This window comes from Erinaceus europaeus, chromosome 1 (assembly GCF_950295315.1).
Source record: "Erinaceus europaeus chromosome 1, mEriEur2.1, whole genome shotgun sequence".
In the NCBI taxonomy this organism is placed as follows: Eukaryota; Metazoa; Chordata; class Mammalia; order Eulipotyphla; family Erinaceidae; genus Erinaceus; species Erinaceus europaeus.
The window spans coordinates 11,272,006-11,288,085 of record NC_080162.1 but is presented as its reverse complement, the minus strand read 5'-3'; the positions used below and the strand labels follow the sequence as shown (position 1 = coordinate 11,288,085).

Genomic DNA, 16,080 nt, shown 5'->3' with positions numbered 1-16,080 from the left:
AACTGCCTCTGCTAGCTGTTGGGAACTGGAGAGTCAAAAGCATGAAACAGAGAAAGGACAGAATTTGAGTGTTGAATCCAGTGACTGTGACTGGGGGTGGGCAGGTTTGTGGGACATTGTTGGGACATGTGATTGGGGCTGAATCATTGTCAAAAATTTTTTAAGAATTTATTTATTTATTCATGAGAATGATAGGCCGAGAGAGAACCAGACATCACTCTGGTACACATGCTGCTGGGGATTGAACTCAGGACCTCATGGTTGAGAATCCAATGCTTTCTCCACTGTGCTACCTCCTGGACCACTCATAGTAGATCTTTAGAAGAAAAAAACATCAGGTTACTATCTAGGTAATTTAGTCATTTAAATACCTAATGTCATGCTGGACAAAACATGAATTTGTAAAGCCATTTTTGTTTGTTTGTTTATAGCTTTTTGTAAACTAGCTAGTGGCAGAGGATATTCATTTCCACAGGAGCAGGAACACTCATTTAGATTTTCTTTAAAAAAATTTTTTTTCCCTTTCTTTGCCCTTGTTTATTATCGTTGTTGTTGTTATTGCTGTCATTGTTGTTGGATAGGACAGAGAAAAGTCTAGAAGATGGGGAGAGAAAGATAAACACCTGCAGACCTGCTTCACTGCCTGTGAAGCGACTCCCCTGCAGGTGAGGAGCCAGGGGTTCGAACCTGGGTCCTTGTGCCAGTCCTTGCACTTCGTGCCATGTGTGCTTATCCCTCTGCGCCACCGCCCAGGCTCCCTCATTTTGATTTTCTTATGTGCTTATGCTAATAGATTAAACAAAAACTTGTGCTCTGTTGATGGCTAAACCATGGGTGGTGAGGAGCCACAGAAAGAGTTGAAAGGTTGGAAGGAGCAGTTGAGATGACCACGCACTTTGCAAGGATAGTTGGGGCAAGGAGAGACGTGTGAACTGTAGCAAGGAGAGAGGGTAAGTTGGGGATCCACTAGTATTTGCTCTCCAGAGTGCAAACACTTCACAGAAGATGGGCAAAGAACCCTATTCTAGAATTGTTTTGTTTTTTTTTTTCATCTGAAGGACCTTGTTTCTGGTTGACACAGGACACCGAGATGGAGGAGCAGGGAGGGAATAAAAATAGTGCTTCTGGGAGTCGGGCGGTAGAGCAGCAGCTTAAGTGCATGTGGGGCAAAGTGCAAGGACCTGAGGAAGGATCCCAGTTCAAACCTCTGGCTCCCTACCTGAGGGAGAGTCGATTCACAGGCGGTGAAGCAGGTCTGCAGGTGTCACTCTTTCTCTCCCCCTCTGTCTTCCCCTCCTCTGTCCATTTCTCTCTGTTCTATCCAACAACGACAGCATCAACAACAACAACAATAATAACTACAACAACAATAAAAACAACAATAAAAAGAAACGAGCAACACAAGGGAATAAATAAATAAATATTAAAAATATATTTATTTTAAAAAGTTCTTTCTTCTTGGACAAAGGGAAGTGTGTGTGGTGATATTAGTTTTCTAAATGAAATTCAGGAGGTGAAATTATGTAACTGCTGAGTGTAAGGGACCTGAGAAATTGATGAGAAATGTGGATTGGGGGTTCTGAAGAGAAGTCTGTTCGGAGGATAGAGACTGCACGCTCCACTCTCTTCTCATATATCCGACAGTGGGCCCAGGAAGGATAAAGGGGGCAAGATCTGCAAATTATAGGGAGGGAAATAGCGTCAAGACTGAGGGCCGTGGTGGTGTACTGACCCAGAGTTAAGGAGATTAAGGACACCATAGTAGGAACATTTTTCTTTGGATTCATGAAAGCTAGAGAACACTAAACTAAGGATTAATTAGGACACGGAAAAAAGGAAGCAGCGAAAATACTCTGAAATGTTCTAAGAAAAAAGTTATCAGCTGCAATAATAATAATAATAATGACTATAAACATTCCCTCTATGCCAAGACTGCACCTAGTGATTCCTAGAGGTTGTTTCCTGTATTCCTTATAAATCCTGAGGAAGGATAGGCTATATGTGGAAATGTACCTCTCTTATTCTATGGTATTGCCAATGTTTCCATTTTATAAATAAAAAAGAAAAGAAAAGAAAATCCTGAGAAAGGAGGTCTTACTATGCCTGTTTAGTAGATGAAGACACTAAGAGGATTGCCAACTCACCTAAAGTTACACAGATAATAACAGAGGCATCTATCAACCCAGTAGAAATTAATCAAGTTCTAGACCAGTGACTTGTAGTGTTTTTTAAAAAAGTTATTTGTCTATTTTTTTTTTTTTTTTACTAAAGCACTGCTCAGCTCTGATATATGGTGGTGCTGGGGATTGAACCTGGGACTTTGGAGCCTCTGGCTGGTGAGTCTCTTTGCATAACCATTATGCTAACTACCCCTGGCCCTATTTTTTTTTAATGAAGGATGGAGGGATGGGTGGAGGGAGGGGTAAAAAATAGGAGGTAGAAGACCAGAGCACTTTTGACCTAAGGGGGTGCTCTAGGGACTGAACCTGTGGCTTCTGGGGCCTTGAGCATGTTTAAATAAGCTGACCTGTGTCCTTATAGTGTTTTTGAATATGGCCCACAATAAGATGTATTTTATTTTATTTTATTATTATTTTTTTTCCTCCAGGGTTATTGCTGGGCTCGGTGCCTGCACCATGAATCCACCGCTCCTGGAGGCCATTTTTCCCCCTTTTTGTTGCCCTAGTTGTTGCAGCCTCGTTGCGGTTATTATTGCCATTGTTGACGTTGCTTTGTTGTTGGACAGGACAGAGAGAAATGGAGAGAGGAGGGGAAGACAGAGAGGGGAGAGAAAGACAGACACCTGCAGACCTGCTTCACCGCCTGTGAAGCGACTCCCCTGCAGGTGGGGAGCCGGGGGCTCGAACCGGTTTCCTTACTCCGGTCCCTGTGCTTTGCGCCACGTGCGCTTAACCCACTGCGCCACCGCCCGACCCCCTTTTTATTTTATTTTTAAAAAAAATATTTATTTATTCCGTTTTGTTGCCCTTTTTTTTTTTTGCCTCTGGGATTTTTGCTGGGGCTCAGTGCCTGCACCATGAATCCACTGCTCCTGGAGACTATTTTATCCTCCTTTTGTTGCCCTTGTTGTGGTTATTATTGTTGCTGTTGTCGTTCGTTGTTGGATAGGACAGAAAGAAATGGAGAGAGGAGGGGAAGACAGAGAGAGGGAGAGAAAGACAGACACCTGCAGACCTGCTTCACCACTTGTGAAGTGACTCCCCTGCAGGTGGGGAGCCGGGGGGCTTGAACTGAGATCCTTACGCCGGTACTTATGCTTCATGCCATGTGTGCTTAACCCACTGTGCTACCTCCTGCCCCCAGTTTGTGTACTATTTATTTATATATTTTCCCTTTTGTTGCCCTTGTTTAACATTGTTGTGGTTATTGATGTCATTGTTGTATAGGACAGAGAGAAATGGAGAGAGGAGGGGAAGACAGAGAGAGGGAGAGAAAGACAGACACCTGCAGACCTGCTTCACCGCCTGTGAAGCGACTCCCCTGCAGGTGGGGAGCGGCAGGCTAGAACCCAGATCTTTCCGCGGGTCCTTACGCTTTGCACCACGTGTGCTTAACCCGCTGCGCTACCTCCGGACCCCTGCCCTTGTTGTTTTATTGTTGTAGTTGTTATTGTTGTTATTGATGTTGTTGTTGTTGCATAGTACAAAGAGAAATGGAGAGGGGAGGGGAAGATGGAGACGGGGAAAGAAAGATAGACACCTGCAGACCTGCTTCACCGCTTGTGAAGCGACTCCCCTGCAGATGTGTTTTACACCACAACTCCACAGCCCAGCACACATCAACTCTGAAGCAGAGTTTTCACAATATCATGTGCCCCTTACTACCATGCAAAAAGTGCTATTATAATTTCCATGCTTTTTCTATTTTACTATACGATGAGTTTCAGTTTCAAAAAAGACTGCTTAAAACCCACTATGATTCCATGATGCATTGAGAGTTTGGCTAGCAACGCTCTGAAACTCTACTTGGTATTAGTTCACAAACTACGGGTTAATACTCTTCTTTGTTAAATTCAGCAGTCAGTGTCGACTACAGAGATGTAGAAAGAACACAGGAATATAAGATGTACCTGACCGGGAGTCGGGCTGTAGTGCAGCGGGTTAAGCGCAGGTGGCGCAAAGCACAAGGACCGGCATAAGGATCCCGGTTCGAACCCCGGCTCCCCACCTGCAGGGGAGTCGCTTCACAGGCGGTGAAGCAGGTCTGCAGGTATCTATCTTTCTCTCTCCCTCTCTGTCTTCCCCTCCCTCTCTCCATTTCTTTCTGTCCTATCCAATAACTGCAACAATAAAACAACAAGGGCAACAAAAGGGAATAAATAAATAAAATAAATATAAAAAAAGTTAAAAAAAAAGATGTATCTGACCCAGGACTTTTTACTGCAGTGAAATGACAGGTGATCAGTTACAATTTATGCGTAATAGAATAAAGTAAGGAAGCAGTGGCCTAAGCGAAATATATTGGAAGCACGAAGAAAGGTGTTATTAATATTGACTATAAGTTCACTACTAGCGCCTAGTGCCCTTTTTTTTGGATGATATGACCATGAAGAAACTTTTATACATTGAATAGAAATGACTTTGGTAGGACTTTTAAGACTAAAAGTCAGGGCTGGGTGGTGGTTCACTTGGTTGAGCACACATGGCACAGTGTGGAAGGACCAGGGTTCAGGCCCCTGGTCTCTACCTGCAGAGAGAATGCTGTAGACGTGGAGAAGCAGGGCCTCTCTCTCTCTCTGTCTCTCTCTGTCTCTCTCTCCCTTTCCTAGTCAATTTTTTAAATATTTTATTCCCTTTTATTGCCCTTTTTTATTGTTGTAGTTATTATTGTTGCTATTGATGTGGTTATGTTGGATAGGACAGAGAGAAATGGAGAGCAATGGGGAAGACAGAGAGGGAGAGAGAAAGACAGACACCTGCAGACAGACCTGCTTCACCGCTTGTGAAGTGACTCCCCTGCAGGTGGGGAGCCAGGGCTGGAACCGGGATCCTTACTCTGGTCCTTGCACTTTGTGCCACCAATGCTTACTCCCTCCTAGTCAATTTCTATTTCCATCCTGAATCAAAAAACACTAAAAAAACACTGAAGGTCAAAGATCAAGAACCATAATATTCTGTGTGTTGTTCTCAAAGATCCTTGAAGTGGTAAGTGTATTGTCAGTGTTATTTACTCAACAATTTGCCCACTGTAGGCCTCTAAACAATGCCAGCAAGTCAGTCATATTAAAGAGTATCCATTTAAAGTAGTTGAAAACTCCCTCCCACCCCAATCAGACATTCAGTAATCTTCAAGGTGATACATTTTCAAGTTATGTGGAGAGATACTTAAATAGAATCCAGCAGTAAATCTAGGGGCTAGGAAGATAGCATAGTGGTTATACAAAAGACGTTCATGCCTGAGGCTCTTACATCCTAGGTTCAATCCCCAGTACCACCATAAACCAGAGCTGAGCAGTGCTCTGGTCTCGGTCTCTCTCTCTCTTCCTTTCTTTTATAAAATAAAAAATATATTTAAAAAAATTCTGTAGACTCTTGTGAGTATTCTTAAACCCAACCTAGTAGAGTTTCATATATATATAAAAGCAATAATGCTTGAAAGTCTTTGGCATTATGTCTGATACATGGAAAATGTTAATAGACAATGGTAATTAAAAGGTACTCCATGATATAGCTCAGTAGTTCCACTGCTGGGGAGCCAGAGACGACCCGAACTGCCCCTGTGGCTACAGACAGACTATGACCCACATAGTCAACGACTGCCACCTCTCCAGATTCAAAGGAGGTCTCGAAACTTTACATCAGGCTCAACCTGACGCTGTTGACTGGCTACGGAAGAAGGGCAAACGCTAGAAGAAGAAGTAGTACATTCTGTCCTCAGGAAAAGTGTTTACTACCACTGTTTAGTGACTTCCTGAGAAAGGGTGACGTCATTGGGATTTTGGGACACTAGGACTAGTTTTCTATAGCCGTGATTGAAATGGGTAAAAATTGTTTAATTTAGCCAAAGGAGTTTACATTTTTATACCTGTACACTTAGATGGCTCATAGTGCGGCTGTCTACTCCGTTTGTTTAACAGTGGCATCAGCTGGAATCCATGAACAAGCTGGTTTCCATTCTAGAAATACCGTTTTCATTGGTTTAGAGCCAACCCAGGCATTGGTCAATTTTAAGCTCCCAAGGTGATTGATGATACTGTGCAGCTGGGTTTGAAATCCACTGAAGGCTTTAGTGTATGCTTTGATGATTAGAAATCTGCTTGCAAAGATCGAATTTTAAATGGGGGTGGGGTGGGGTTGGGTGGTAGCGCAGCGGGTTAAGTGCACATGGCGCTAAGCTCTGGGACTGGTGCAAGGATCCCGGTTTGAGCTCCGGCTCCCCAGCTGTAGCTAAGGGTCGATTCACATGGGGTGAGGCTGGTCTGCAGGTATCTATCTTTTTCTCTCTCCCTCTCTGTCTTCCCCTCATCTCTCAATTTTTCTCTGTCCTATTCAGTAACACCAAGGGCAACAAAAATGGCCTCTAGGAGCAGTGGATTCTCAGGCAGGCACTGAACCCCAGCGATAACCCTGGAGGAAAAAAAAAGGATTCTTTGCTTTTCCCCCCATTTTACTGTGAAGTTAATGGTTTACAGTACAGTTTCTCATCTCCCATTATAGAGACCTGCAGATCATTCTCACTCCCACCTTAGGAGCTTTTCCATCGTTAGGCACTGAGGCCTCAGGGCCCTCTTCAATGCCTCCCAACTCCTTATTTTCCCTGAGTTACTTGCTTTGCAGCAGACGCTGGCCCAGTTAAAGTTTGCTTTGTGTTTTTCCTTTCCTGTCCTTTTGATCTGTGTAGAGCTACCACTTTTTCTTGAAGACTAGTTTAGAAAGGAAGTTATTTGGAATAAATAACGGATCCCTGAAACGGAGAAAGAGTAGAACACATAAAGAAAACTAGACTTAGTGTAGAATCTGGGAGACAGAGTGACTGGTTTTAACAGGTGGCTTGCAGCCGTGATCAACTTTGATGATTAATTCTCATGTCTGAGAGTCCAGTGCTTTACCCACTGCATCCCCTCCCAGACCACAGAATGATTATAATTCTCACCTCTAGTCTGCTAGACAGTGCTTTGGTCATTCTGTGGAGGTCTCTGGTAAAAGGCGCTACTGAGAATAAAAGAAGAACAAAAGATAGCAAGTGAAAGCCAAACTTGTTTGGGCTTTCCTACTTCTTTGTTGTGTCTTGGTGACTCAAGAATAGTATGTCATTGTCATTAACTCACTGAGATTCCCCCTTTAAAGTCGTTGTCTTTTTCTTTCTTTTATCCGAAGAGTCACTGAAATATGCCATTTCCATATCTATTTGTGTGTGTGTGTGTGTTCAGTGCAGGTGAGTCTGAGATAATGAAAACTTTCATCAAGTATCCAGTAGTGAAAATGCGGTTGTGATTGGGGAGAAGGAGGTTCATGAATAGTCAGGGCTGCTGTAACTATAGAAATGACTATGTCAGACGTTAAAGGGAGCTCTGTTTGTCAAGGGGGAAAAGATCCTAGCAATCAACAGTATTTAAAAGGGCAAAAGGGCAAAAGCAATGATAATTTCCAATGACAATATTGTGTCCCAGGGATTATTGCTTCACATATACTCACTCATGTAACCATCACAACAGTTTGATGGGTGAAATGCTACTGTCATTCCCCCCACTACACAGATGAAGAAAGTGAAGCCCAGAGAGAGTTCAGCAATGTGCTGACGGCCACCCTCTGTCAGCATCAGAGCTGAATTGTGCACTCAGTTTACATGGCATCTAAGTTTGTGCTCTTACTTTGATCATTTTTCCAGAATAGTTGCCTTCATTGTTGCTAGATATCCCTGTGTGCACTTGTATGAAACAGTAACTACTGACATAATAGACAAGTGGAGATTGTACTGGGGATCACAGTACAACATTCCCTAAAGACCCCCGCCTTTCTCCAACAACCTTCCCCAAACTAAACATCTGTTTTGCCTGTTTGAAAAAATGGGTATTTTCATCATCGTGCTGACAGTCTTAACTATAGTTATCACTGTCCTTCTCAGCATTATAATCATTGTAAGCTCATGCCTGCTCTGTAGGGGACTGTAGGCTGGTCGGGCCATGTGACTTGGATCAGAAAGATGGAACAATCATTTTGGCAGTGACGGCCTGGACATTGTCGGAGCTGTTGTTCCCTGGGTCTTTCCTGGGCTGCTGCTCAGCAGAAGCTTGGTTTAATAGGTGAGTGAGTGGTTTTTTACTTGAGGCCTTATACGGTGCTCGACCATTTGGAAGACAAGGAAAGCAGTTTCTCTCTGCCTGCCACTGGTGTAAGCTTGCTCTCTCTGGACCTGCAAGGGTGAAACTGTGCTCCATCTCCAACAGGAGATCAGCCAACACATTCTGGGCTTTTGCCGCACTCCAAGTGCTGGTGAGAGCAGCATGTCTGTCCGTGGAGGCCGAGCCAGGATTCCCAAATGAAGACAGAGAAGGCCGTTAGTTGCTTTCTACGCTCCAGTGTGCTGATAAAACACAAGAGCTAATGCTCTCCGATTTCTGGCTCTTTTGTAAAGTTTGAGTTCTTTGAAGAAATTATTTTTCTTCTTATTTTGGATATATATGTATTTATTTATTAGTGATAGACAATCAGAGCATTACTCTGGCGCATGTGACGGTAGGAATTGAACTCAGGATCTCACTTTGTAAGTCCAACACTTTACCCACTGTATCTCCACAGAGGCTGCACTACTTAGTTGTCTTATAACTACCCTTCTTACTAAATATTTTATTTATTGATGAGACAGGAGAAGAGAGGGGAAAAGAAAAGCAGACATTACTCTGGTGCATGTGATCAAACTACATGCTGTGAGTTCAGTACTTTATCCACTGCACCACCTCCCAAACCACGTCTATCATTTTCTGGTTAATTTAGACATTACTAGAAATTGGCTCTTCCTCCCTCCCTCCCTCCTTTCTTCTCTCTCTCTCTCTGTGTTTGTATGTGGGGATGCTTAATACACTCTCACATACCACTTTCTCCTACTTGTTAAAATTAAAACAACAATCAGCAGATCAATGAATGTGACCACATTTCGCATCTTTTAAAAAATACCGCCTTTATTCTTTATTGATTTGTTACTGGATAGATACAGAGAGAAATTAAGAGAGGGAAGGAAAGATGTAGAGAGGGAGAGAGACCGAGAGACCCCTGCAGCCCTGCTTCACCACTCGTGAAGCTTCTCCTCTGCAGGTGGGGGCCAGGGACTTGAACCTGGGTCCTTGCGCACTGTAATGCGTGTGCTTAACCAGGTGCGCCACTGCTTGGACCCACCTTTAACATTTTGTATCATAACTTTAGACACCATTATGTACTCCTCACATTTTAACAAACAATAGAAATGATCTCTGAAAGTATCGTCCTGCTTTCCTCGCCTTTTATAGAAAATTAAATACCTTTTGTCGTGGCCACTGTTGTTTACTTCAGAATTCTCAAACGTCTGTTTTGTTTTTATTATCTAGGTTATTTTATGATGTGTCGTCATTCTGTACCCGAGAAGACAACAGAGCATCTCCTTTGTTTGAGGAGTTACAATATAAATAAAATGAATGACATATAATATCCTGAATTTCTTGCCTAGTCAAACCTGTTTATAGGTTGAAAATCTGTGTGTATGTGTGTGTGTGTGTGTGTTGGAGAGTGTATGTGTGTGTGTGTATGTGTACATTGGTGGGGAGGAGGGAGTTTTACACTTATGAAAGACCTCATATAGATATTGTTCATTTGATTTCCAGATCAGCTTGTTGTCACAGCTTTAAGATTTATTTATTCATTAATGAGAGAGAGAGAGAAGAACGAGGAGAATGAGGAGGAAGAGGAAGAGGGAACCAGAGAATCATTCTGGCATTTCTAAGGATCAAACTCAGGACCTCCTGCTTGAGAGTCATATATATTCACTTCCTCATCATTATTCTTTCTTTATTGGGGGAATTAATGGTTTACAGTCCACAGTAAAGCACAGTAGTTTGTACATGTGTAACATTTCACAGTTTTCCACATAGCAATTCAATCCTCACCATTACTGTCCTATAGCTAAATTTATGTCTGTTTTAGAAGAGAACTCATAAACTCTACTGATAATGAAAAGTCATTCAAAATGACAGTATTGTACTAGTACTGTAAGTTTTTTTTTTTTTGGTGGGGGGTGTACCTGAGCCTTATTAATAAGTAATTGTACTGCTTCTGGGACAACGTTTTATTTTTTCCATTTGTTTTACTCCAGGTGGAGAGAGAGAGAGGTAGCTTTTACTATGATAGTTTTATTTCATGCTTTCTTCTCTACCCAAGGGAGGCTTACAATATATGTATTATAATACATGCCCAGCATCATAACTTCCCATAGAGTCATATCATTCCTATGAGCTGCTGGGGCTAATGCTAATTGTGACTATGTTTGCATATATATATATCAACGTATCTCAATAAGAAATAGAGCAAATTCACCTAAAATGTTCTTTTTTTAAAAAAAATTATTTATAAAAAGGAAACATTGACAAAACCATAGGATAAGAGGGCTATAGCTTCGCACAATTCCCACCACCAGACCTCTGTATACCAACCCCTCTGCTGATAGCTTTCCTATTCTTTATCCCTCTGGGAGTATGGACCCAAGGTCATTGTGGGATGCAGAAGGTGGAAGGTCTGGCTTCTGCAATTGCTTCCCCGCTGAACATGGGGGTTGACAGGTTGATCCATACTCCCAGCCTGCCTCTCTCTTTCCCTAGTGGGGCAGGGCTGTGGGGAAGCGGAGCTCCAGGACACATTGGTGGGGTCTGAAATTTTCTATCTCTTTTCCTAAGGAGCTTGTGTCATTCTAAAGCTTCATGCTACTCGTAAATGGTCAAAGTTCAGGTATAAAAGTGTTGACATTTCTCTTACTGCTGATCAGAGATGTTGTACATTTGGCTCTGGCAAACTTGGTAGAATGAAGCCACTGAAGAAATAAGAAAGTGAAAGTAGAAGTGGATAGTAGCCATGGGAGAAGCCGGCTCAGGAGCTAGAGAGAACGTGATGACTCCTGCATGTTTACCGCCTTCTTTACATGCAGTGAGCTTTCATTTCAATTCGGAGCATCATTGTTGTGTTAAAGTGTATGTGCTTTTATTATCTTACAATTTCCAAACTGTTTCTTTGCCTATCTTCATTTTTATTAGCATATCCAATGAGCGATCTTTTTTTTCCCCAAACCTACATCTTTATAAGAATTTCCAAAGAATATTTTTCAAGAATTGTTTTCCCTTCACTTCCGTTGTAGGGACTGACTGGCGTATGTCTGGAGGTACAAATGCCATAGTACGGAAAACAAAACTACAAATACCAGGTCTGCTGCTGCTCTTTACGAAACTTGTTGTTAATATTGAAATCAGAACTCACACAGTTTCAAGTAGCTCCTGGTTGTGTCTTATTTTCAAAAGTTTTATTGAGATGTGATTCACACGTAAAATTTCCTCTTTTAATGTAGCTAGCTTAATGGATTTTGTTTAAGTTGCACAAACTGTACCAGAGTCTCCTTTTAAAACATTTAGAAGAATTAAAAAAATCTTTTCCTCACCACAGAAAGAAACTTTGTGCCCTTTGTCACTATAGTTTTTCAGTATGTCTGTAGTCTTTTGTCTCTGCCAGCAAAATATGAACCTTTCAGTTCTTCATTTTCTTACTTTTGTTCTTATGAGTCACTGGGAAATGGACCCAAGGCCCTGGTTGACTGAGTAAACATCCTCTGCCCAATATTTCCTACTTTTTTTTTCGTTGAGAGAGAGGAAGGGCAGAGGAAGAAACAGACACAGAGAAAAGAGGGCTACTGTTGCAGTGCTCCCCATTCATGGCTGTCCCCTGTACCATCTCTGGTGCTCACATACAGAACAGGAACTGGAGCCTGGGGCCTCACACAGAACATGCCTTATGCCCTACTGAGTGAGTCACCTCTTGGAGCATTGTTTTACCATTGGTGAAGGGTCCTTCCTGCAAATGGAGATGAAGGGGTGTGGGGTTGAACTTGGGTCCTCCTGAATGAGAACATGTGCCCTCTACCGGGTGAGCCATCCATCACCTGATCCCAAACATTATTTTTTTTAGCCAATAATACATGATCCTACACTCTTAATGAAATTAAATAAAGCTTCCATGAGACTGAGAGTTAGCTGTGCTATCTATAACATTTGTTTGCCTTAGTTATTTATACTCTACTAATAGATGGCTGTTGCTCTTTGAAAAAGAAGTAAAATTGTTAGTACCAGGTATGTAGGGAAATTGTGAGGATGTGGTTGAGCTTGGCAGGGCTTGACCTGAGAGGTATATCTATCCTGTCAGTCTCTCTCTCTCTACTGAGAGGTTGAGCGAGGAGGGACAAAACCCCCCAAGGTTTGCCTCCTCTTCTTAGACTCCCTGCCTCACAAAGCACCCTGCATTCCTGATACTATGGCCTGCTCCCTTATTATCTACATAATCATTGTTTTGCCTGAAAGATCCCCACCCATTCCATTCCTTTGATCTATCTTCTTTCTACCCTCAAGACCCTCCCTGCCTGCAGGGTATTATTAATCCTACCAGTTAAAACCCTGGCAACAGTTGCTAAGGAAGTTCCTACCTTTCCCAGCCCCTTTTGCCTTTCTCTGTCTCTTTTCAAACCATGTCAAGCCTTTTCCGTTTCCGACTTGCCACTGCTGGGTCCGACTCTTAAAAGCCTTGGCTCTCTGATCAATAAAGAATTGAATCGCCTCGCCACCACCAGTTCTGTCCCTGGGTTATCTCTCTCATGTCACTGAGTGAGTAGCAGCCCAGGCTGGTTCCAGTCGCATTCTCTCCAACCCAGAGAGTACGTGCCTGAGAAGAGGCACCTCCATGCTAGCCCAGCACAAGTATTTATAAGAGTTGTGCTCAGCTTTTCTTAGGGTGGTGCAAGGGACTGAATCTGTGGTTTTTGCTTCTAATGCATGAGAGTATTTTCACCAAAGTAAAGATCTCTGGATGGAGGGTAAGGGTAGATGTTCAGCTTTACCTGGAGTCGGGGGTGTGGGTAGAGGGGATGAGGGACATAGACATTTGGTGGTGGGAATGGTGTTAAAACAAAAGAATAAAAAATTAATAATGAAATAAAAATAAGTTTTTTGCATAACCATTGTGCTAGCCGCTCCTGTACACCAACAACAGATACTCTGAGAGTGTTTGAGATTCAAAAGTATTTTTTTAAACTTTATTACTCAAGTGATAAGTATCTCTAGGATTCCATAATGAAATTTATATCTAACAATCTTATTGGTCAATATCCAATCACTAATAAAAAAATAAAAAAATAAATTTATAGATGCATCCTGAAAAGAGTCTGACATGATGGAAACACCAACTAAAGGAAGATCAAACAGTTATAAATCACTATTTGACGAGCAAATATTATAGTATGTACATGTGCCTTTCAGGGACAAAGCTTCTGGATCAATATTATATGTCCTTGAATTTCAGATATGCAACTCCTTACATCCTATGTCTAGGGGAATGAACATTTTCAGTAAGTGTTGTTGAGGCAGTAACAAAGGTTTGTCATTTTTAGAACAGAACTAAATGTAATGGAACACACCAAAACTTACATACTTACACCGTTAGCATGAGTAGTGAAGATATAGACTTTCACTAATAGTCATATTCCCCTCAAAGGAAACAACTTAGAATTTGCTCAGTACTTTATTTCTCTTCTCTTCTCTTCTCTTCTCTTCTCTTCTCTTCTCTTCTCTTCTCTTCTCTTCTCTTCTCTTCTCTTCTCTTCTCTTCTCTTCTCTTCTCCAGGGTTATTGCTGGGGCTTGGTGCCTGCACTGCAAATCCACTGCTCCTAGAGGCCATTTTTTTCCCATTTTGTTGCCCTTATTGTTATTTTTTGCCATTGATGTTGTTGTTGTTGTTGTATACGACAGAGAGAAATTGAGAGAGGAGGGTGCCAGGCTAGCTTTGTGGGCGGGAGACAGATGACCAGGGACTCATGGCTGAGCTGCGAATGCAGTTCAGTCTTTATTGATGAGCGGGGATGCAGTGCAATCTATCTAATCTCTCTTCATTAGAAAATCCTATCCTTTATATCCCCTGAGGCGGAAGTGTCAGGTCGGAAGAGGAAATACGTAGGATAGGGGGTGGGGAGAAGGTAAAAGCGTGAGAACCTGTGGGGATTAAACGGTGAAAAACAGGATGTGACTAGGAGAGGAGGCGGAGTGGAAAAAGCATGAACCAGTGGGGATTAAACCAGTGTGGGTCTCAAACAAAACTGATTATGTAAACAGACCACAGCTTTAAGCAATGGAAGCAAACCTAACGTGATGATCAAAACAGAAGGGGTCTTAGACGCAGAATTAGAAGCAGACCAACAGGAGGGGAAACAGAGGCGGGAGAGAGAAAGACACCGGCGGACCTGCTTCACCGCTTATGAAGCGACCCACCTTGCAGGTGGGGAGCCAGGGACTCGAACCTGAATCCTTACCCTGTGCACTTAACCCGCTGTGCGACCGCCAGCCCCCCCCCCAACACTTTTTTTCTTTAATAAAACAAATTCGAGCTTTAGGAATTATGCTATTCTTTATGCTAATGATAATCTAATTTTGTTGAATTAGCACATAAAACTTTACTTTTGTTTCATGCTGCCCTCCCTAGTGCAAGGAAAATCTAAAATCTGTAAAATGTGTCCAATTCTCTGTTGACGATAAGACACACATTTATATTGTCGATCAATGTTTATGTGTGTGACAGCCAGTGGAGGGAGCGTCATGCCTAAATTGCTTGTTCTACAAACGGTCTCTCAAAATGACTTCGAGTTTTGAACTGCCTGTGATGTTCTGGGTTTGTTAATCCCTTGCTTGGAAGATTCCAAACTCTTGAATATTATATATACTAGGTTACACTATCAGTACAGTCTATGTGCTTGCTAGCAGTGTATTTTAAATAGTTAAGAATAATGCCTCACAATTTTGAATGTTCTCATGGAACACAGTTCAAATAAAATAACACCTTCTTGGCTATTGTGAGGAGGATGAGGACACTGAACTTTGATGGTGGGTGCAGTGTGAAACTAGACCCTGTGATGTTATAATCATTTAAAGCATTATTGATCAAAAAGTAAAATAAAATAAATAAAATAATAGAAGGCAGGGAGGAAAGAAAAAAAAATGCCACCTTAGAAACTTTTTTTTTGTTTTCCCTGAGCTGGAGACTTGGTCTTACATGATTTCACTGCTCCTGGGCCAATCTTCTTTAATTATATACAGAGAAAGAGAGAAACAGGAAGAAAAAAGTGTAAAGGGCCTTAGCTTCCCCTGGTGCTTCTAATGGTGCTTCCCCCTCTGTGGTGGGGGAAGGGCCAGAACCTGGGCTGCTGTGTAGCAAGGCACACACCCTACCTAGTGAATAATCTCGATGGGCCCAGATCTCATTTATTTTGAGGAAAGAAACTACCACTCTGATAAGATGCTGGGATATTGATAGCAAGATTTATTAGGTAAAGTGTAAATGGAATCCTATCTTGGGGATGTAGGCACAGGTTCCTTGAAACATTTTCTCCCTACATTTCAGCTGTGAGCTGTTTTTGCCTGTGAGCCCTGGAAGATCCACCCTCTTCGCGTTCCATCTAGTCTTTCAGACCTGTCCCAGTTCTGCGTCCACAGTCATGCCACTCACTTTATCACCCTGACATGAGTCTCTCCATTGTTCTTTAGAAGTGATCTAGTTCACAAGGGCTTCTACTTGCACACTCGCCTTTTTTTCTTTTCCACTAAGTTGAAAACATTTAATATTTGTTGACCTCTTTGGCACTCAGCATATACTGTCCTGGACACACGTCTGGTCTTCTGAACTGAGTTACAGAATCCTAGAGGCTAAGGAACATGTGAGTTCTTTGGAAAAAAAAGATCATAGCACTCATTTCCTTGAAAGAGAAAAAAAAAAGGATTATGACATATCTATAAATCCTATATTCTATGGCCATAGAATATAGTCCTAAGTTTAACTTTTGGCCCCAAAGAAACC

At 42.1% G+C, this 16,080-nt stretch overlaps 1 protein-coding gene across 6 annotated transcripts in view; it reads left to right on the top strand.

The window, feature by feature from the left end:
- SLC16A9 (solute carrier family 16 member 9) overlaps positions 1-16,080 on the top strand; it is a 70,697-nt gene that overhangs the window by 8,060 nt on the left and 46,557 nt on the right. Inside the window, exon 1 of one of the 6 annotated variants that reach the window (XM_016185684.2) lies at positions 2,298-2,336. The exons of the other annotated variants lie outside the window; for them this stretch is intronic. The gene's annotated coding sequence lies outside the window, so the exon portion shown is untranslated. Of the gene's footprint in view, positions 1-2,297; positions 2,337-16,080 lie in introns of those variants that run through there. 6 annotated transcript variants of the gene reach the window in all.